Source organism: Peromyscus eremicus, unplaced genomic scaffold (assembly GCF_949786415.1).
Source record: "Peromyscus eremicus unplaced genomic scaffold, PerEre_H2_v1 PerEre#2#unplaced_178, whole genome shotgun sequence".
Taxonomy (NCBI): Eukaryota; Metazoa; Chordata; class Mammalia; order Rodentia; family Cricetidae; genus Peromyscus; species Peromyscus eremicus.
This window is the reverse complement of record NW_026734415.1, coordinates 297,558-321,733: the sequence shown is the minus strand read 5'-3', so window position 1 is coordinate 321,733 and position 24,176 is coordinate 297,558. Positions and strand designations below refer to the sequence as shown.

The following is a 24,176-nucleotide window of genomic DNA, read 5'->3' as shown; positions in this document are numbered from 1 at the left end:
CACAGGCCATGCTGGCTCTAAACTCATGGTCCTTGTCCTGGTTGGATTTTCCTCAACATGACATAAGCTAGGGATATTTGGGAAGAGGAACTTCAACACTAGGGAGGTTTCTTATTAAGATTTGTGAGGGAGGGGCCAGCACACTGTGGAGCTGTACTATTCCTGGGCAGGTGGTAATGAAATACTTGAGAAAGCAAACAGAATATTTGGATGCCTGTTTGTTTTCTAATGAGAGGGAGAAAGAAGGGGTGTGGATTTGGATGAGAGAGGAAGATCAGGCAGGGGTTGGGGAAGGGTAATCATAATTAAAATATATTGCATGGAACTCTATTTTCAATTACAAAAGGAAAGGAAAGGAAAGGAAAAAGGAAAGAAAGAAAACTGAAGAAGCCAGGAAGAACAAGCCAGTAAGCAGCGTTCGGCCAGGTCTCTATTTCAGGTCCCTCCTCTCGGCCTCTACCTTCAGTTCCTGCCTGGTTGCCTGCATGATGGATGTGAACTGGACCTGGATGCCAAATAAACCCTCTCCTCCCCAAGCACTGAGTGAACTCAGTGAGTCTAAAATGAACCCAGGAAGTAGAGAAGAGGAAACAAAAGGAGGCAGGGGGACAGAAGTGGAGGAAAGAAGGGGTGGATTTCATCAAGCTACATTCTATTCATGTACCAAATCCTCAAATAATGAAGGATGGCCAATGTAGGGCTAACAAACCAAAACACAAATATTCTGAGTCAATAACACTGAATTTCTCAACATGATTGTGGTCAGTGATGAGCCTAGGTAGAAGAAAAGCAACTGCAACACCCATAGCACCCATAAAGTAAATGAATGCTTCTTAAACAGCTTTCCTTACAAGGAGCACAACCTGTTCTCAGGGGCCTAAAAGAACACAGATTGGGACTGCAGGAAACTTTATTACTTTTTTGGATTTGTCTGGATCTTCCTGGTACGTTGTTACTGCTACAGAAAAGTAATAATAGCTTCCCTTAACATAAACCCACATGTCTCCATACTTCCATAGGACTGAAGATGTATCCTGCGTTTAAGTAATCCATATTCAAAAACACAAAAAATCCATACTTTCAACTGAAGAAGGGTAAATGTCCATCACAATAATTGTCTACTTGCAAGCAAGAGCTACATCTGTTAGCAGATTTCACATTTGCTGCAATACACAATCATTAATGTAGACATATATTAGGAGAGAAAATAACTGCAAGACAAATTATATTTTACTGGGCACACACCTGTAATCCCAGCTCTTGGAATGTAGCAGGATTATCCCAAGCGTCAGACCAGCCTGGTTTACATAGATGAATTCCAGAAAAGCTGTCCAGCAAATTAGCTCAAATATATCAATTAATTCAATAATTAAAATTTTAAAAACAGGGTAAAGGTAATTTAGCTCAAATATTTTTTAGACTTTGTGACAAAAAAAAAAGACACTTCCTTACACTCAGTCTCAATACTGTCCACAAGAAAAGCCTAAGTCTTTATTCAAAGATAGGATACATAAAACAAAAAAGCCTTAAAAATGAAGAAATAAAGTCATCTAACAGCACAATTATCCTACTTCAAGAAAACCCACAGAAGTAAAAATTAATATAAAAAAAAAAGTTAAGCAATGGGATTGATCTATTTACTGAAATCACACCAAAGAAAAAATATTTTCAAATCTCAGACAAGTATTTCTAAGGAAGGAAGCAGCTCAGTGGGTAGAATTTCTGCCTGGCATGATGCCTGCCTGAGTTTCACACAAAACATGAAAACTATGCAAAAAAAAATTCATAATTGTAAAAGCAAATAAACTTTTCAGAAGGAAAGCTGAGTGATAATCATGATTTAGAACTAATTTGTATAGACTTGGGCCAAAAACTGGCAAAAAGTAAACAGAAATCACATAGGTCTGCATGACAAACAAGATTATTCCTCCACTCTGAATCAAACCCTGCAGGATGAACAAAGAAGCAACATTTTCACATTTTACTTGTTTAATCATAGGCTGGACAGTGGATTGTGTGGGGGTAAGAGCATCAAGACAAGGCCATCCTCAGGTGACTATAGAATTCAAGGCCACCCTGGACTACTAAAGACCACTTTGCAAAACAAGTTAAGTCTGGCCTGAAATTTTTGGCCACATATGTTATTCAACTTCTGCAAAGCAAAACCAACACTGGCATTTAATGGTCATATAAGAAAGATCTTAGCCATATGTGGTGGCACATACTTTATTCCCAGGGCTCCAGAGTCAAAGGCAAGCAGATCTCTGAGCTTGTAGCCAGCCTGCTCTACTCAGCAACTCCAGGCCCACCAAGGATACATATTGAGACTGTTTCAAAGAACCTAGAACCAAGGTCAGGCATGCTGGTGTAAGCCTTCGTTCTAGCACTTGGGAATCAGAGACAGGAGGATCTGCCTGTGAGGTCAAGGAGAGCCTGGTCTACATAGCAAGTTCCAGGACAGCCAGGGCTACATAAAAAGAATATGTCAAAGTCAAACCAATGTCTTATATCATTACATCTAAATATTAAAGTTGTTGAGTAGTTAACCCACAAGAGTCTTTATAATTTGAGTGTCTCCAACAGGCACAGCCTTTTATGTTATTGATGAAGACACAAAATGATTTTTCTAAACCACTAATATTAAATGCAAAAGTATTTCATGCATTCTCTCTTCATAGTAGCCAAAGTATTCCAGATAACATACTGTGCAGATGTAACTATTATGACTACCAGAACAGACTAGTTCTATGAGGTCAGAGCTTTTCAGAACATGCTGCTATGGCATACAAATAAAGAATAACAAATTGAACAAAAAATTCAATCCTGTATAAATTTATTCACCACACATCCTAAATGTTTGTTAACTACTAGTATTGTTTTTAAAAGTTTCTTTGTAGGTGTATGTGGGTGTATGTTTGTGTGTAAATTTGTGTGTGTGGTGTGTGTGTGTCTGGGTATGTGTGCAGTGTGTATATTTATGTTTGTGTGTGTGTCTTTATATTTGTTTGTATTTGTGTTTGTGTATGTTTGTGTTTGAGTGTGTGTGTGCACATTTGTGTGTGTGGTATATGTGTTTATGTGTGTGATGTGTGCGTGCATTTGTGTGTATGTTATGTGTCTATTTGTGAATGTGTGTGTTGGTTGTGAGAGAGAGGTGAGTGTATCTGTTTGATGTGTAAGTGCAGGTACATGCTATAACTCATGTATACTGACCAATGGAAAACTTTCAGGACTTGGTTCTTCCTACCATGGGTTCCCAGGAACAAGCTTATTGTGCTTGTACAGCAACATGCTTGGATCTGATGAGTCATCTCAAGATCTCACAAATACATATAAATAAACTTTATAAAATAATTGCTGACACCTAAAATCAGTGAAAATAAACTGTCTTCAGTAATTGTTTTTCAAACATACAAGAATAAAATCAAGTTTACTACTGAACCATCCTAGGTTAACCTCATGAGTTGGGAGATTTTAGTGCTTAAAATAGTTTTATCAAAAGCAACAGTGGCTACAAGTATCATATTCACTATATCGCTTGACTATGTAGTTACTAACACCAGTTTGAAACTTCTTTTTTTATTTTTTTTTTCATTTTTTTAAGACAGGGTTTACCTGTGTAGCTTTGGAGTCTGTCCTGGAACTCACTTTATAGACCAGGCTGGTCTCCGTACTCACAGAGATCCACCTGCCTCTGCCTGTCACCCGAGTGCTGGGATTAAAGGCATGCACCACCACCGTCCATCAAGTTTGAAACGTCTTAAGTGCAAAACATTAGGTAGATGTCTTTGCCACAGGACAAAGTTGTCAATTTAAGACGCATACAAATTATAATACCATCCATTGGTATAGGCTGATGACAGAGAAGTCCTTAAACTTTAAAAAATACAGAATACATATAGGAGCAAATAATCCCTCTAGTGTGAATATTCCACATATCAAGTTGAGAGTTCCTCCTTCAGTGAAACTCTCTAGAGCTGCATTTAACTAGTTTTACTTAAAATCCCATTTTCTCAGCTCCCTCTCCTAACTGCAATGCCTCAGAGTAACTCAGATGGTGTTGAGTAGCTGTAGTGAGCTCTTCTTACTACAATCCTGATAAGCAGCCAAATTTGGATACCATTACTCCACACTTGTTGAGATGTTTTTAAATCCTCCACATCAACACCCACAAATGTGTGTTGGCACAATGGATGTGAACAAATGCTCTCAGTCTCTGCAGCCTTGGTTATAAAGCTCTCATTGGCTGAAACACTTTGCTTTCTAATTCTACAAGAAGAGGTGAACATAGTCCTTCAGATATGTCACTAACATTCAACTACCCAGAGGACTATATGGCATATATCCACAGCACTCAGAAGTTGGGAGGAAAACTGCCATGAATTGGTGACCAGCCTGGGCTAGATAACAAAACAACAAAATTAAAATTCTATTCAGGATAGTAAGACAAGGCCTAAGAATTTCAAGTCACTGAAAAACTCTTCAACCTCAGAATGGCATGAGTTGAACAACATTTTAACTCCAGCACTCTGGTTCCTGTATGGGAAATAATATTTACAAACCTGTACTGCAACTATGGAAATCAAAATGGCAGTTCCTCATAAAATTGGGAGCAGATCTACCTCAAGATGACAATATACCACTCTTGGGCATATAGCTAAAGGATGCTTCATCCTACCCCAGGGACACAAGCTCAACTATGTTCATTGCAGCTTTATTCCTAATACCCAGAAACTGGAAACAGCATAGATGTCCCTCATCCAAAGAATGGATAAAGAAAATGTGGTATATTGATACAATGGAGTGTTACTCAGTTATTAAAACAAGGACATCATAAAACTTGGAGACAAATGGATGGAACTAGAAAAAAAATTGATTCTCAGTGAGTTAACCGAGACCCAAAAAGACAAACATACTATTAACTCACTTCTAAGTGAATATTAGCTGTAAAGTAAAGGATATTCATGCTACAATCCACAGACCCAGAAAGGCTAATTAACAAGGAGGCCTCCATGAGGAGACACATGGATCTTCCTGGAAAGAGGAAACAGAATAGATTTTCTGGATAGACTAGGAGTGGGTGGGGATGGGGACAGGAGAGAGCAGGCTGCAAGGAGAAATGGAGGTAGAGAGAATGGGGAGACTACTGGATGGGAGACAAACTGTGCCAGGAAAAGTGTGATCTTGACTAATGTTACCCAGCTACCTATGATTCTATCTGTATAGAAATTAAATAAACACAGATTTCACAACTTCCAAAAAATTAACTCAATGTGACCCTTAAACTGTTATGTTTCTGACCCTCAAGCTACTGGTATTTCTTCCAAAGACAGAAGCCCCATGCTCTAATGCTTTCTGTAAATGGATGTGATCTCTGCAGCCCCTTATGGCTCCTTGTGGTTTCAAGTAAACACAGCCCCACTGATGACCAATCCCAAAACAACACAGAAAAATAATTTAAAATCTGCTTCCTGACACATGGATCATGGCACAAGATGTGGAATCTGCCCTATCCACCTGCCCAACACCATGGACACCTGAGAAATCTCTGCAGATCAGAAACTCCCTTTGTCCCCTGGAACTGAACTTCACTGAATCACACCATGGTGGCTGGTGGTAGCAGAACATTAAAAGCATTCTAATCATGTATTGCTGAAGGATGATCCACATCACCTCTTTCAACCACTTTCTAAACTATTTGTAACATTTAGAAGACAAATCTGAATGTGGAATGCAATATTCAGAACTTCTAGGAACCAGACCTTCACTTTTTCCAATTTCTTTTCCTACCAAACAACACAAGCAATGCTTGTGTGTGCACACTGGATAGTGATATCACAAGCATCACATCCTCCAATGCCAAAGTTAAACAGCCACTCCATCCCCAGGAAATCCCACACAGGGAGGCTCAGAAGACAAGGGCTACTGCCCAGGTCATCACATGGACCAACAGAACCACAGACTGACTCATGGTCCATTCAAGTCCCAGCAGAAATGACAGCACAGCAGACCTGCTCTGAACACCCCATACTCACCATGACATTGCTTGTGATCTTCCTTACAACTCCCTACAGCAGAAGCAGAGAAGAATCCTGGAAAGGACCTGCAAGCTAGTACTGCTATTGCGAAGCCTTATCAGAGTCCCTCATTAGCTATGGCCACCCAGCTGGGCCTCAGAATATTAGCAGCTCCCCTAGTAGGTGAGCAGAGATCAAATACTCAGGCAGCACAAGTGTTCCGAGCTCTACACTTCCAGCCCAGTAAACAGAACCCTAGTCTGGAAAGTTTGTGTTTTAGTAGACATTCCTCCACTCTCCTGGAGACCAACTCTTGCTTCTTAGCTAGGATGTCTTGCATCCAAACATAGGTCACATTCAAACAGTGACTGTTGTTAAAACAAAAAAGGGGTCATAAATTAGAAAACAATGATGGGTCATGGTAGGGCGTGGAGGCAACAAAGAGACTCTGGATGTGATGTAGTTTTTATCTCAAATAATTATTTGAAAAATTGAAACAGGCTCTAGGGCCATATGCTGCAGAGACTAGGGATTTGTATGAGAGCACTCCAGGGATCACTCACACCTTTTTTCTCAGCTGTACATCTTAAACCTGGAAAATAATTGTCCTGTTAGGCAGGGCCACAACGTTTTACAAAGATCCTCTATTTTGGTTCAACTAGTGTAACTGCAGGAATTTGATTACCTGATAAGGTCAGTCCTTTGCCCAGATTCTTGACTGGACTCTGTGAACCTCAAGAAATGGCCTGTTTGATTACCTGACTCCATCTCGCTAAATCAACTACTGCCAAAGCAGGAAAGCTCTCACCCTCCTTCCTGAATTCCTTCTCTGTGCTGTGACTACATCAGCCTCAGAGTTGGTCAGGGAACTCAACTCTTGCACAGGTCCTTCTTCATTTGTAACTCCCCAGTAAGTCAGAGACATTGGAGGACACTCATTCCCTGGTCTCTTATCCTTCTCACTGACCAGTCAAGGCCCAGCCTGGAAGAAGTTGCAGGACTGCCATCCCAGCATGGGGCAGCAGAGGCAGGATTAGGTATTCAGAGTAATTCTCAACTCAGCTCCAGGCAAGCCTGGGCTACAGGACATATTGCTCTAAACAGAAGTAAATAAATCAATAGCACTTGAGAAAAAAGGAATGACATTCTTAATGATCAACAAACATTGGAGAACAGAAACAAATAGAGATAAGAGCAATAATTCACATAATTAAGAAAATGTTAAAAAAAAATACCAATAAATGGCATTTTAAAATGATAAAAATAATATATTTTCAAGATTAAAAATTTTACCTGTATTGACTTTGAAAAAGAATAGGCTCTTTCTTAATAGAGGGAAGACCATTAATAAGAGACTGATTGATCTTCCCTGTAAGTACATGTTGGCTGCTGAGATCTGTAACCTGACACACAGAGTTACAGACAATGGTCTATTTCTCAAGTCTCTAAGCTGACTTATTTGTGTGAATCAGGACTGAACATATCTGCACAGGAGAGTCTCCTAATGCAGATTCAATATTCACTACCTCAAGGTAACTTTCTCAAATTGTACACCCACCAATCTGGTCTGTCTTCATTCACTTCACATGAATTAATACATGCTGCTGGGAAATTATGAATTAATTCCTCCTGCCACAATCAGGACTTTTTTCATAATGGTGACTCCAACAGCTGACTGCCTACCCTGTTTCCCCCTGCAGTGTACACAATAAACTATTCCTCCTAATCTGGTCTGAAGGCAGAAGCCATGAACCACATGCAAATCCTTTTCCTGTAACTGCAATAGACACATCACTACATGACTCTACATGACTCAAATGGATAACTTTAAAACTCTGAGGTGGTAGACATTTAATTTAAGAATTTTGGAGGTGTAATATAGGACAACAAGATCATTGCCCTGGAGTGCAACAGTCTGAAATCAAGTCTACCTGAGTCAATAGAAGGGAGCTTGTCTCAGAAACATTTTGTTAAAGGCAGGAAATGAAGCTGCTCTGAAAATACTATGTCTTCCCAGGGAGAAATCACTCCACACATTTAGTAAATTAATAAAGAAAAGTTTCTTTAATGATAGCATGCTTCTATCTCTGTCTAATGCTCACAGAGGAGCCAGCCTGGACAGACTCTGCATTCCACTTATGCTGTCATCCTTAAGGCTCTTTTAGGATCATGCCCCTGATCTTTTAGGATCAGGCTACACTTTGAACAACTTGTATAGGGACAGGAGACTGCAAGTCTGAACACTTACGCAGATGGGAGACTTACACAGCAAAGATATTATCAGAATTACTTCTGAAGTACACCAGTAACCTGATACAGCAGGTCATTCTTCAGTGACAGGGTCCTGAGGTGAAAGTGCCAGGGAATGAGAAAAACAGGAAAAGTAGAAGGTAGAAAAGATAAGAGCTGGGGTGGGGAGGTCTTGCACAAGCTATGTCTCATGCCAAGTAAGCTTCATGAGAACAACAGCATCATGTATACACTTCCAGGGGGAAATGGAAGGAAATGGGGAACTTCTATGAAGTCAGCAGAAACTGTCATACAAGGGGACAAATTCAGGAGGAGTCTAATCAAATAATACTGCACAAGGGGACACAGTATCTTAAAGACATTACTGACTCAGCCTACAGTGGCCCTGGGACTGACAACCACAGCTCCATGTGGTGGGAAGAGTTGGGTTCTCAGGATCTGAAGGAACCCCTCCTCAAAGGCCCTGGCCCCAGACCACTACCAGCTCTGTATTCCTGGTTTTAGAGAAGAAGCTCTGTTTTGTTCTCAATATATCAAGGCCTTAGGCCAAGCTCCCATGGACTAGGCCCCAGGCTGTTAATCCCTCTCCCAAGAATGTTCTTCCTCCCTGTCTGAGGGCCTAAATGAAAGCCTTGCTTGACCAGGCCAGTCCTTAACACACCAGGGTTTTACTTTTCCAATAGTTGTCACCTGGTGTCATACTGCTCATCTCTCAGAGCTATGCTTTTCTCGAGAAAAGTGGAACTTGAAGGCCCACCAGGCCTTAAGGGAGGTTGTGACCCTGTAATGCCGCCTTGAGCAGCTTGTTAGAGGCCTGTTCTTTGATACAGTGGCTGGTTGGATCTAGTGGCTGGTTGTCAGTCAGGGGACTCTCCTTTGTGACTGTTGGGAGCCAAATGTCTGGACAATCCTGGTGAAAAAATATGTATCATAGCATTCTATCTCTACCAGGCCTTGTTAGTATAGACTTATCTAAGTTTTAGAGGCAATCCTCCCTTAGCTAAATTCTACTTTTTCAGACTTACCACCTACTAAGCAATCACCAATTGAAAAGATAAAAGCTGGGGTGGGGAGGTCTTGCACAAGCTATGTCTCATGCCAAGTAAGTCTCCACTTGATTTCAGACTGTTGCACTCCAGGGCAATGATCTTGTTGTCCTATATTACACCTCCAAAATTCTTAAATTAAATGTCTACCACCTCAGAGTTTTAAAGTTCTCCATTTGAGTCATGTAGAGTCATGTAGTGATGTGTCTATTGCAGTTACAGGAAAAGGATTTGCTTAATATCACCAATTCTACTCTTCTACATCACAGCTAAGTAGAGGAGTGCTACCCAACACAAGAGATGCCTTTTACTACCTCCACAAAACTAACTGTAAATGATCTAACCGGTAAAGGTTAAAGTGCAAAGTCCTGAAGGTCTAGAAGATACTGGAGAAAGTAGGCCTCTCTAAGTTTGGAAACCTGCCTGCCATGGAGGCACCAAAAGCATGGTGTTGTTGACTACAACTATGTTTCTACACACAGCTCCCTGTTCCCAATGTTCTGAAAAGATGCAGCCCACAGAGCAAAGTTATTCCAAGGCCTGTGCCAGGGTTCAGGGAATTGCAGGGACCCCATGGAAACTTACAGAACAGGCAATCTGGCTGCAGATTTCAACTCAGCCCTGGGGAGGACCCACCACACTGGCTCTTGAACCTTCCTATCTGCTCTTCCCCATCTGGGGACAGCAACCCCTTGCTTACCATGGCATAGGTTCCTCGCTTGTCCATGGCCCCTCACAGCTCCCAGCAGCAGCACTCACAGCACAGCACCTGAAGACACTGGCGCCAGCTCCTCTGCTAAGCCAAGCCCACAACCCTGGCTCCAGGAAAGGCCCCGCACCACTCTGACTGGTCGTTTGGCCTGGGGGCTCTGATTGGCTAGGGACACCTGAGTGACAAGATCACCTCCCTTTGGGTTACAGTGTGCTTAAAGACACAGCACAATGGTTTCTGACCTGGCCTTCCACCCCAGACCCAGACCTTTTGCAGATCTGCAGAGATAAGCATTTCAATAGCACTTGCTCTGGCTCCTACAGCTGACCTGCTATCTTCCAGCACTCCATAGGCACTTCCCTTTCTTCCTCCCGGACACAACGTGACTAATTTGCACAGCCATTTGCTCAATGTGGAGTGGAGTGATTCCCCATCCCACAGGTGAAGGGTGCCCAGAATATTCACAATTTTAAAGAGAGATTTAAGGACACAAAAGGAGATGTTTGTTCGGTGGCTTCACGCTGAGGTGAGGTGAACTGAAGGTCCTTTACCTGTTAGTCACAGGCACTTCAGAGAACAAGGAGAGATATGCAGGGACCAGATAAAAACACATGATGATAGATTTGTCTCCCACCAGAAGGCTGAATGGTGGCTCCATCGCTGTCCAAGTTTTCTTCCAGAATTCAGGGCAAAGTCTTGACAAATGAATAATAATAAAAAGAGTAGTCTTCAGGGTAAGTTGAATAGTTAGAGAATAATGGAGCTAGGAAGAATGTCTTTATGAGAACTATTGTTAGCCAGCACTTCTTCTTCAGTGGTCAAGTGGAAAAAAAAAAGGTTGCATTATTTCAGGTTGTCTTCATGAGCAGAACCGGTAAAACTCAATCTCTCCATGTGTGTAGAAAGTGGATTTATTAGGATGTCTCCCAAGCCGTGGTCCAGCCAGTCCAACAATGGCTGTCTACCAATGGAACGTTGAAGACTCCAGTAGTTGTTCAGCCCATGAGGCTGGATGTCTCGGCTGGTCTTCAGTATACACCAAAATTCCATAGTGTAGGCTCTAATGCCGATAAAGGAATGAACTTGGTAGCCAGGGATAGGGCAAGCAGACAAAGAGAGAGCTTCCTTCTTCAATATCCTTTTATATGTAGTCTGCAACCAGAAGGTGTGATCCAGATTAAAGGTGGATCTTATTCTTGGTTTGAAAGCTTTTTGCAGTTTTTGAAAGAGGGTTTATCTGGGTAGCCTTGAAACTCATTCTGTGGACCAGCCTGGCCTCAAACTTAGAAAAGTTGACTACTTCTGCTGTTGTACCCGTTTCCCAAAACCCCCAAAGACCACCAAGGAGCCGGTTTCTGATACAAGCACATAAGGGTCCTTTTATTCATGTTTACCCTGGCCACTGTACAGCAGAGGGAAGGAAATGTGGTGGTGGCCCAGGTAGAGAGTTTTTACAGGGAAAAACCACAAGCTGGGCATTGGCAATCTAGGACTGGGTAGGAGGGATATGGGGCAAGGTGATTTTTTGAAACTATTGGTCTAGATTTTGGGTGCCAAACCACATTTGAAATCAGTGGGTTAGACTTTTGGTGGGGAACTACAACCCACTGAACAGGATTACTGGATTGCTCAGCAGGGTTATCTAAATATCTCCAAGGGCCATAAACTGCAGACAGGATGTCTGCAGAAGAATACTGCTGTGTATCCATTCAAGTTGTCATGGCAACATTCCTGAGCCTGTAAAGTTAAGTCTAGGCCTTCACAGTTAACTACCATGTAGGTTCTGGGAACGGAACCTGGATCCTCTGTAACAACACCCAGTGCTCTTAACTGCTGAGCCATCTCTCTAGCCCCTCTTTTTTTTATTAAATTTTTTCTTAAAACATATTACATCAATTTCCCCTTTTTCTTTTCCCTCCATTTCTTTCCACATACTTCCCTTCCAACTTCCTCCTTGTTAAGTATGTATGAGTAAGTACACTGAAATATATGAGTACACCTGCTGAGTCCATTTTTGTTATTTGTATGTTTTTGGTTTAAGTCTGATCATAATTGGACTTAAGGAGCTCATCCCTGCCTGAGGGTAATTCTCTCACCTGAAGGAGAATTCACTTTTTAATCAGCATCAGGTGTCTGACCCTGACTAGGCTGCCTTGTACAGGAAACATAATCAAGAACAGAAAATTTGGATTGGAAAATACTTGAGTAGTTAAGAGTACCGAAGAATCTTCCAGAGCACTCAGCTTCCATTCTCAGTACATATGGAAGCTCACTACTATCTGTAACTCCAGTTCCAGGGGTCCTGACATCATCTTCTGGCCTCCCTAGTCATCAGGAATGAATGGGGTACAAAGACATGCACACAGGGAAAAAAGCCATACACATAAAATAATGACTGAAATTAGATTTGTTTTTTAAAAAAGCCACACCAACAAAAACCATAAGAAGAGATGACTTGCACCATAAAACTTATTTTTCAAACTGTGTGTGGTGGTGAACTCTTTTAATACAGAACTCCAGACTCCAGACACAGAGGCAGGAAGATAACTGGAGTTTTAAAGCATGTGCTACATAGACAACATCAACACACACATACACCATCCACACAATGTTAAAAAAAATTGAATAATAAAGAGCACAGGAGGTTTGGGATATCTCTTAATTTCCAGGCAATCTCCATGAATTCAAGCTGCTTAGCCTACATAGTGAGTATGAAATTAACACATGTCTAAATAACATACAATAACACACACACACACACACACACACACACTCACACATATATATATTTGAATATAATTTTGCTTTGTTGTTTCAGAGAGGATCTCATTAGAAAGCTCCAGCTGACCTGGAACTCCTTATGTATAGTTTAATGAACAGTATATACATTGAATCTTATAAAACAAATTCTGGTAAATATTTCATTCTGTAGTGTTTGCTCATTACTCAAAGCATGACAGTTTTCTATACAAGAGGGAGTTTCCAAGCAATTTTTACTTCATATTTACTTATATTTGAAGAGAACTGGAAATGGGGAAAATTTTACACTGTTTACATGCCTATAGGTTATTTTCCTTCATCTGATCATTGTATGAAATCAATAACAATCTTTTCTTGAACTCTTTCTGTTTTAGAAACATTTTAACTCGTTTGTTTGTAAATTGTGTTGTTTGGACTTCTTGTGTTAATGCTTTATAAAAAGATCCTGTCTCAAACAACAAAGCAAATTATACTAATATATGTGTCTGTTTGTGTGTGTGTGTGTTACTGTGTGTTATTTAGACATGTCTTACTTTCATACTCACTCTGTAGGCTAAGCAGGCATGAATTCATGGAGATTGCCTGGCTCTGCTACTATGCTCCGATATGTTAATTTCTGAGAATGATTTCCCAGGGAACAAGGGCTGGCAGCTGAAATGACTTTAAGAGATGTTGTCCCAAACCTCCTGTGCTCTTTATTATTCAATTTTTTTAACATTGTGTGGATGGTGTATGTGTGTGTTGATGTTGTCTATGTAGCACATGCTTTAAAACTCCAGTTATCTTCCTGCCTCTGTGTCTGGAGTCTGGAGTTCTGTATTAAAAGAGTTCACCACCACACACAGTTTGAAAAATAAGTTTTATGGTGCAAGTCATCTCTTCTTATGGTTTTTGTTGGTGTGGCTTTTTTAAAAAACAAATCTAATTTCAGTCATTATTTTATGTGTATGGCTTTTTTCCCTGTGTGCATGTCTTTGTACCCCATTCATTCCTGATGACTAGGGAGGCCAGAAGATGGTGTCAGAACCCCTGGAACTGGAGTTACAGATAGTAGTGAGCTTCCATATGTACTGAGAATGGAAGCTGAGTGCTCTGGAAGATTCTTCGGTACTCTTAATTACTCAAGTATTTTCCAATCCAAATTTTCTGTTCTTGATTATGTTTCCTGTACAAGGCAGCCTAGTCAGGGTCAGACACCTGATGCTGATTAAAAAGTGAATTCTCCTTCAGGTGAGAGAATTACCCTCAGGCAGGGATGAGCTCCTTAAGTCCAACATGGTCAGACTTAAACCAAAAACATACAAATAACAAAAATAGACTCAGCAGGTGTACTCATATATTTCAGTATACTTACTCATACATACTTAACAAGGAGGAAGTTGGAAGGGAAGTATGTGGAAAGAAATGGAGGGAAAAGAAAAAGGGGAAATTGATGTAATATGTTTTAAGAAAAAAATTAATAAAAAAAAAAGAGGGGCTAGAGAGATGGCTTAGCAGTTAAGAGCACTGGGTTTTGTTACAGAGGATCCAGGTTCCATTCCTAGAATGCACATGGTAGTTACACATTTGCTGTAACTCCAGTCCAAGGTATCTCCTGCCTTCTTCTGTTCTCTTAGGTACTGTGCACAAACACATTGAGGAAAAACACCATATAACTAAAAAAAAATTTTAAGTTAGAAAAAGGAAAGAATGTAATTTTCAACAATAATGTCACAGCTCTGAGACAGACAGCAGCCAGGGCTAGTTAAAATGAACTCTTTCTGGTCTTGTATGAAAGCAGCTGTGGCCTTCCTCTGAGCCAGCCTGCTCAGAGGCAAAAGCAGGTTTGCTCTGAGGTTAACAGAGCTCATGATAACCATTCATCTAAGAGCAGAGTATACAGTGCTATTAGGTGACTTTTCCTTGATGTTTTCTGTATCTGTGTTCTCTGTGTTTTGCATCTGTAAGAATTATGGCATTGGTACAGCTATCTTTAAGATCAAACATCAAGGTTGACAAGTGTAGGAGCCCATTTTCGGGTTTCTTGTGGCTTTACCCAGAAGGTCCACATAGAGGATGATTAGGGCCATGGGCCTGAGTGCTGGTGTCTAAGATGGTCTGCACTTGGTTGTGCTGGGGGAGGAGGTCTTTTGCTCCACCCCTTGGCATCTCTATAAATACCCTGGGGCAGAGACAGTCGGGGCCATTGGAAAAGGTTCCAGGCCCTCTCAAGGCTCTCCTTTATTTTCTATCTGTTTCTCTCCACAATATAAATCCTTCTATCTAATATTTCCTGCTGCTCACACTCAAGAAAACTCTGGGGAACTGTGGGGTTGGTGGGTAAATGCCCGACAGAATGGTACCATGAACAGAGACTAAAGAAAAAAGAAAAAAAAAGAGACTAAAGACAAAAAGGGGGGGGGGAGACTAAAGACAAAGTAATAGGGACTAAAGATAAAGGAAAATAATAGTTTTATTACAGAGTTTCTGGCGAAAGTGTGAGTCAGCCCTGCGAGTGGAAAGTGGCATGCCAGTGTTATGGAATAGATAATATGTGTGTGTGTGTGTGTGTGTGTGTGTGTGTGTGTGTGTATACACATATAATTATTGAGGGGCATGGGTTATATCCTCGAGAGAATAAGAAAATGGACTGGAAGGATGTCCTATGCTGCAGTGCAAAATTCTCTTCTGTCAAAATTTTCCATCTTCTATCCCTTTCTCAATTTCTATCTGTGAAAAATAAGTATAAGGTATAGTTTAGTAATATAGTGTACAAAAAACTTAAGTGTAAGATTGTGTAGAAAAAAATTTAAGATAAGTAAGGCAACTGGACAGAAAAACTCAATTTTCTAACTTTGGGGGCTATGAACGCAAACTGGGGGCAAAATATCTTTCTTTGATAGTAAAAAAGCTCTTTGAGAAAAAGTTTCCTATGGAAGCTTTTGACCTGCGGACAGCTGAAATGCTAAGTCTAAGCGGCAGGAGAAAGTGATTTCTCCCTGAGGCAAAAATGGGGGTGTAAGAAGCCAAAAAGTTTAAAGTTCAGAAGTTTTGGGAAAAGTTGGTCTTTCTCTCTTGGGAAAAAAATCTTTCTCTTAAACTTAAAGCTTTTCTTGGAAAATTTGGGGGGGGGAATCTCTCTAAAAAGCTTTAATCTTTCTCAAAAACTCACAAACTTAAACTAAAGCCTTTAACTTTCTCAAAAGGACAAAAATTAAAATCACCTGAAGATATTAGTATGGGGACCACCTGTGATTTGTTCTAAGGGAAAACAACAAACCTCTTAAGACAGCAAAACCTAAGTTCTCTTTCAAGCTTTAAAAATCCTCCCTGCAATGCAGGAGGCAGGGACAAGTTCCTAAAATCTTTCTAAGCGCTCTCTCTTCAAGCTAGTAAAAGACAGTGGGTCAAAGTCCCCTGAGGGACTTGGGAGAGTGTGGGTGAAGAGCCATAAAGAGCCCGCCCAATAGAGCAGGAAACTTTACCTGAGAAAAGCAAAAAAGTCAAGCTTTTCAGTTACAGCCGAGCTGAGGCATCAAGGGTTTTGTTTCTGAGTGAGCATTTCAGCATGAAAAGGTGCTCCTAATTGTCCTAATGCAAAGATCCCCTGAAGCAATGCAAACTGTTAGCATTGTATCCTCTCTTCTGAGCAAAAACCCAGAGGCAACTGGCCAGTGTCTCTGAGTTGGAGTGTATTTCGGGGATACTAGGGTTCCTGCAGTGGTAAACTTCCTGGAGCACAGAGCTGAGGCAGGAAGGTGCAGGACCCAGGGGAAGATTGCTAATGAACAACCAAAGCTAAAGCCAGTGGGAACGGCACAGTTGTCTGCTTTCCTACAAGTCCCGGGTTGATAGGTCCACAGCTGCAAAAAGAAATCTGAGAAAAGCTTTCCTATCAGAATAAGGACCTTTCTGGGAAAACAGTAAAACTGAACTGTCTGAAGCAGCTGTGCTGCTGAGTCAGAATGCTGTCTGGGGAAAGAACCCAGCCAGGACAGAACAGAACTATCCAGGAGTAAAGCTTTCTTTTCTGTCAGAGAAAGCATCTCTTTAAGAAAAGCTTTGTTTCAACTGACTCCCAGTTAGATGAGGGAGTGTAGCCCTAAGGGGTGATTGATTGCCTCTGGCATAAGCTCTGTCCTTGAGCACCCAGACAAGCAAATGCAACCCACTGGGGGACTGGGTCAGGTGAAAGGCCTGAGGGAAAAACACCTGTCCTAATGCAAGCTTAGATATGGCAAAAACCTCCTTTGCTAAGCTTGATTTATGAACACAAACCTCAGAACCCGAAAACAGAAACAGACTAAAGCCCCTACCTTCAGAAGCAAAAAAGCTGTCACTGTGGCATTGGGAAATGTTTCTGGGGTAGAGGGGATAACTTGAGACCAAACTGGGAACTGTCTGGGAGAAAGACTCTGAAGAAACAGAGAAGGGACATAGTCCTCCCCAGAAAATGCATGACCTGAAAAAGCTGCTAGAATTTGAGGCAGATTGGGGGGGGGGGGAGCCCCTTCTCCAAAGGCAGCTAGCAGAGGTACAGAGCCGCAGACAGACACCTGAAACTCTGCATCTGGCGAGGAAGGAACAAGCAAAATGAGAATAAAATCAGTGGGAGAAAATCTCTCTGAAGGAGCTATGGAAAAGCTGTTGCAAATGTTTTTGTTTTTCACTGACTGGCTAAGGCAAACACAAGCCCCGAGGAAAGTTGCTAAAAACAATGCCTGCCTCAATGCCAGCTAACCGAGGCAGGTGCAGTTCTGATCCAGGGCCTGTGTCAAATGAAAGGGAAACACCTGTTAAAGCCAGCTGAGGAGAGAATGGAAATCTCTCAATGTCCCATAATTGAAAACTTAAAACTCTTGGTTCAAGGGCTGGAGAGATGGCTCAGAGGTTAAGAGCACTAACTGCTCTTCCAGAGGTCCTGAGTTCAATTCCCAGCAACCACATGGTGGCTCACAACCATCCGTAATGGGATCTGGTGCCCTCTTCTGGCCTGTAGTCATACATGTTGTATACATAATAAATAAATAAATCTTAAAAAAAAAAAATTAACTCTTGGTTCAAATCTCCCATTGCAAAAGCAAAAAAACTTGGTTCAAACCTCCCGGGCAAGAATTTGTAAGCAAGTCTGGTAAAAGAGAACCAGTTGACTCTCAGACCCGAAAAGAACTATGGGAAATGAAGTCTGAAAGCTAGTTTGCAATAAGGGACTGATATAAGAGAAATGCATTCTGGGAAATGTAGTATTTCAGCTAAAGATGGTGATACAGTCCAAAAACTTTTCAGCTCAGAATGAAGTTTCTTCTCAAAGCAATGCTAGAAAGCTTAATCTTACCTCAGATCAGATAAAAGCTACCTATAAGAGCAAACAAGCCGCTTTAAAATCCTTAAAACAAGGGAGAGCAGTTTATACAGTGAACGTTGTCTTAGATATGAAAAAGCTTATGTGAAATTAAAAATTCTTTACCTCTTGAACAAACAGCCTGCAATGAGTGATTCCTTTGCAAATATAATGAGGAGACAAGGAAACAGGCATTCAAAAAGAAATGACTGCTTTATAGACTGGAAACAAATTTCAGAAAAGCTGTCTTAAGAAAGTTCCTATAAGAAATCAATGCTAGCCGGGTGGTGGCAGTGGCGGCGGCGGCGGCAGCACTCGGGAGGCAGAGCCAGGTGGATCTCTGTGAGTTCGAGGCCAGCCTGGTCTACCAAGTGAGTTCCAGGAAAAGGCGCAAAGCTACACAGAGAAACCCTGTCTCGGAAAAAAAAAAAAAAAAAAAAAAAAAGAAATCAATGCTAAATATCACAGCTGCTAATAACATCAGGAGTTAAAGCTAATGAAATGAAAATACTAAATCCTGAAAGTGCTTTTTCTCAGAGTAAGCTAATGAAGGATATGTTTCATGAAAAAACATCTATGTTCTTGACTCCTTTGAGAACAGTAAGTTTTGATGAAAATATTGGAACTAACAACAATCAAGTCAATGTTTCAACAGGATGGTGTCTCCCCCTCCCCACCTTTCTGTTCTCTCAATTCTCTCTGGTAGTCCTGCCTATACTTCCTGCCTGGCTACTGGCCAATCAGTGTTTTATTTATCAATCAGTCATCCACAGCACTTCCCCTTTTTCTTTTTTTTTTCAAAAAGGAAGGTTTTAACTTTAACATAGTGAAATTACATATAACAAAACAATTATCAAGCAACAATTACAGTTACAATATTAAAGAAGATATCCTATCTATCTTATATTTGTGAGTCTAAGGTTTTATATCCAACTTATCTTTTATCATAACTGAGGAATATGGTGATATTTTATTTGTATTAAAATGTTATTTGTATGTTAATAGATAAAGTTGCCTGGGGGTCAGAGCTATTAGCAAGCCATAGGAAAGCAGGGCAGTGGTGGCATACGCTTGTAATCCCAGCACTTGGTAGGCAGAGCTAGGTAAGTCTCTGTGTTTTCAGGGATACAGCCAGTATTGGATACACATGCCTTTAATCTCAATACCAATCATGGAGGTCTATACAGACAGGCCGTGACGAGGCGGTCATGTGGTTGGGTTTACAACCAATGAGAAGACAGAACAGAAATTCTATATAAGGACTTTAACACAGAAAGTAGTTCTGGTTCAGAGAGGTAGGACCACCACAGGAGGAAGGGTAAGGTTTTAGCTCTTAGCTCTGGCCTCTTGGCTTTCTTCTTTGCATTGGTTCTGTGTTTCTTATTTAAAAAGACGGTTGGTTACATCTACAGAGGAAATTATAACTATTTAGTCTTTAACCACATCAAAGACCCCAGAAGGATATACTATTACCTGAGAGACAGGAGAAGGATGCAAGCAACTTTTGGGAGTCTTGCAGGGTAGACAGAGACAGCTGGCAGCCTAGACAGTCACCTAATGTTCTTTTGTAAAGTTGGGACATCTGTCTTTAGCCTACAGGCCTAGAGTCTCTCAGTCATTTTTTTCTGTGTCCCATAGAATGTCTGGCAGTTTCCTCTGCAAAGCAGGAACCTGAAGGACCATTTTGTCAAGCAAAGTTCAGTGGTCACCTTCCTACCAGTCCTGCACGTCCAGTTGATCAAGCAGTCCAGGCAAGAACAGTTTCTTGCCCAAATGGCTATTTTTGCCAAGGTGAAGATAAATTCCATATAGAGTATCTTCGGTGCCCATCCTCCTCTCTGAAGTAAATTGGTGCTGTCAGGAGCAGACATGTCTCATTGTTTAGAAAGTCTAAATTTTTAAAACATTTTAAATGCCATATCCCATAGGTCTTTGAAGTGTTTCAAGATTACCTACCTAATTGAATTATATCTATGTATACCTAGAAAACAACATGACTATAAGTTTGACTATCATAGAAGACTAATTATTAATCTGTATTTCTTAATTATCCCTTACAATTTAAATGAGTTATATAAACATAATATCTCAAACAAGAATAGAAATATATATACAGTCTAACAAAATTAAGTTTAAACTTGTATCAATAAACTAAAATCCATAGCAATGTAAGACATTTTAAACAAGTTGCTCTTTAAAAGTAGATTCAATAATCTACCCTTTCATCCTATCATATCTATATCATATCCCCTTTTCTTCTTTAGAAAGAGATCACATTTATAATCAACCTGATGTAAATAAAAATATTGGTTTTTTTCCGTCCCACACCAGAGGACTCTTTTGATATGGGACAAAAGAATTTCTTAACCTTTTTTTTTTTTTTTTAGCAATATGTTTGGGTTTGGAGAAGGAGTGAGCCAATTCCATCTCCAAAGCCAGCTTAGTATATTTGGGAATTTGGTCGTAGCTTCTCTTACTACTTTCTGCTGGGGGGGGGGGGAGTGCTGTATCTTATGGGGACACAGAAAATTTTAGGATTATAGAGTAGTCCATGAGGGTGTATTTTCTGAGCCAGTTGCCTTGAAACCATTCTGGATGTTGAATCATCTGGGCCATGGTATCATCGGAGACCTTTCAGGGGGTCTTGGCTGGTCAAACCTGATGTATCTTAATCTGGAACAAATCCATAGCCTCTGGCTTTCTGTGGAAACAAAAGCAGAGCCTCCTTTCCAAAGCAACATATCCTTACATCTAAATTTTGAAATCAAGGTACCTTTAAAATATACATATTTGTTTAACTCAACAGCTTTTATGATCAAATTTTTTTTTGTAGTTAAAAATCCCAAAGAAAACACAATCCAAATTATCTGTGTAATATCCATCTTTAAGTGGCTTATTTTTTATACTACCTTTACTGTCTTTTTAAAGACTATTTTTAAAAACTATTTCTTTATATAACTATATATTTCTTTTTTTCTCTTTTCCAAGCCTATGTACATTTTTACACACATTGTATAGCATCTAAAGTCTTGTTTTATCTGAATCTGTCTTATTGTGATTCTATTGTTTTAAACTGCAGCATTACTAGGGCTAAAATAGGAGCTTTGGCTGGTGGCTCCACCCACCTCAGCTTCCCAACATGGCAGTGGTATGTTTACTACCAGCTCTGGGCCACCACCAGCTCTGGGAGCCATCAACTCTTAGAAACAGTGGTTCTATGCTTCTATCAAAGCAGTGTGTAGCCCAGAAACTTCTTTTTTTTTTTAACTAGCAAAAACTATATCCAATACACAGCATAGTGTGTAGCTTGGAGACACCTCTGTGTAACATGGTGTAGGTTAAGCCTGTATGCACGCCACGAACCCACCATAGAGTAGCTCAAATCCGCAAGTTGTTACTAACTTGAGAGAGACAACTAGGAAACTGTTTTTAGCTCTGTTTTAGAATTTTTTTTTTTAGGTTTTAGGTGGAAACTCTTGGCCCCACGTTGGGTGCCATTTGTAGCTAGAGTTTTTCTCTCCAGGTCCTGCCAAGCCCTAGCAGTCCCATAGCCCACTTATAAAATAAACATACAGATGCTTATATTATTTAAACTGCTCAGCCATTAGCTCAGGCCTACCATTGTCTAGCTCTTACTCTTATACTCAGCCCATTTCTGTTAATCCATATGTTACCATGTATTCTGTGGCTTTATCTGCTGCCTTTACATGATGCTCTTTGGATGGCAGGATGGTGTCTCCCCCTCCCCACCTTTCTGTTCTCTCAATTCTCCTCTCTGCTAGTCCTGCCTATACTTCCTGCCTGGCTACTGGCCAATCAGTGTTTTATTTATCAATCAATCATCCACAGCAATTCTCTTGTTAGATCTCTGTGTTAAGAAATCTTTATCTTTAGGTGTTTGCTAAGTTAAATATATGCTTATGGTAGCCCTATATAAGTTTGTAAAATCTATAGAGTTCCTTTAAGAATATAAGCTTGCAAGAAGTATCTAAGGTAGTCTTAAGACATACAGTAATAAGCTTGTAAGAAGTAAAGATGCTAATTGGAAATGTAAGTTTAAATAAGAATAAGATGGAATGAATATAAGAAGTATATAAGAAGTAATAAATATATTTGCTAAAGTAGTTCTATAGTTTCTTTAAGGAGTATAAATAAGTAGATATTAATATGTTATATGTGAGTTTGTAAAAAAGTGTAAATGTTGAATGTGAGTCTAGATGCTTTCCAAGGCAAAAATGTTATATGTGAGTTTGTAAAAAAGTGTAAATGTTAAGTGTGAGTCTATGCTTAATGTATATGGTGAAAAAACCTGAGACACAGAAGGTAGTGTCCTAGTAGACTGCAAAGTTGGCAGTCTGAATGGTTTCAAAAGCTCCAGAAGCAGCTAAGAAGCTAAGAATGGCAGATGCCAGAACCAGCACAAGGCATCCGCAGCTGAGATCCATGGAAAATCAACACAACACAGAAAAACCTGAGCTAACATCAAAAATGGTGTGGTTTAGAACACTACTGTACCTAAAAGATCTCTGTGAGAACAAAAGTTGTAGAGATGTTTGTTTGAACTAAAATTGTTAACTGCAAGAAGTTTTGGTTGTAAAATGTCTCTTCAAATTTCGAAGTAAAAGCCTGATACCAGAATTTACTTTTTTTTGAACTTTTTGAACTTAAAATAATGAGATAAAACTACAAAAAGATTTTTGTTATGGATTTCTTCATATTTGGAAGGCTATACCAGAATTTATTATTTGAATTTTGGGACTTAAGAAATGAAATGAACAATGAATAGTGATTTCATTGCAATGGGACAATTTTGAGTTTACTTATATAGTAATGACCTAGGAACTGTTTTCTGGAATTGGGTTAAAAATGGAACTGTTTAAATGTTAGTCTCCTAGCAACAAGTATCACAACTCTATAATGACAACAATCACTAAATCCCAGTGTTGTATAGCAAAGCTGATTATAAACTCTAAACTTTAGAAATGATGTATGTACTTCCTGTGTAGTTAAGAGAATGGCAATACGTTTATTGTTTCTACCTTAACTCAAGATGCAGTTTTGTGTATGCATATATGCTTTATTAACTAGTGATTCATGAATTGTTTTATGGAACTGTTTATGTAAAAATGGAATTACTTTTGGAACTGGTTTTGTGTTACAAATGGAACTGTTTAAAGGGAAAAGTTTGGGTTTTCTAATTAGGCTTGAGATTTTGCTTAAAAAAGTATAAAGAAAAGGGAGAGTTAATATTTATGGTGATATTTTATTTGTACTGAAATGTGATTTTATTTGTATGTTAATAAATAAAGTTTCCTGGGGGTCAGAGCTAATAGCAAGCCATGGCAGAAGCTGGGCTGTGGTGGTGCACGCCTTTAATCCTAGCATTTGGGAGGCAGAGCTAGGCAGATCTCTGTGTGTTCAAGGATACAGCCAGCATGGAGACACATGCCTTTAATCTCAATACCAACTATAAAAGACCTGGAGGTATGTATAGATGGACAGTGACGAGGAGGTCATGTGGTTGGGTTTACAACCAATGAGAAGGCAGAATAGAAAGTCTATAAAAAGCACAAACACACAGGAAGTAGGTCTCTTGCTGAGGAGGACAAGAGCAGCAGTGAATAGTAAGGTTTTTAGCTCTGACCTCTTGGGTTTTCATCTCTGCATTGGCTCTGTGTTTCTTATTTAACAAGACCGTTCAGCTACAAATATTCCTTTGTCTATTTAATTTAAAAAATATTTTCTTGTTGTTTGAGTGGACTAATGTCTTGTTTTGTTAGTAAGAAATGCAAATGGGGTATACTAAGAGACTACTTTTAAAGTGTAAAGAGTTTTATTAAGAAACTGCTTTTGGGTGTTTTGCTAAAAGTTTTCAAAGTGTGAATGGTTAGATTGAAAATATTGCTTTTCAATATGGGTTTGTAGGAATTGTATGAGTTTGAGTTTTTTTTTTAACTAGGTTTGAGACTGTTTTTAAAAATTATAAAGAAAAGGAGGAGGTATTAGTGAATTAAGGTTGAATGTATGTTTGCAGAAATTATGTTTAACCTATTGATATTAATGCACCCTGG

The 24,176-nt window shown here is 39.9% G+C and overlaps 1 pseudogene; it reads right to left on the bottom strand.

Moving 5' to 3' along the window:
• Positions 1 to 10,040, bottom strand: part of LOC131901650 (zinc finger protein 120-like) — a 42,409-nt pseudogene extending 32,369 nt beyond the window's left edge.
• Between the last annotated feature and the right edge of the window lie 14,136 nt (positions 10,041 to 24,176).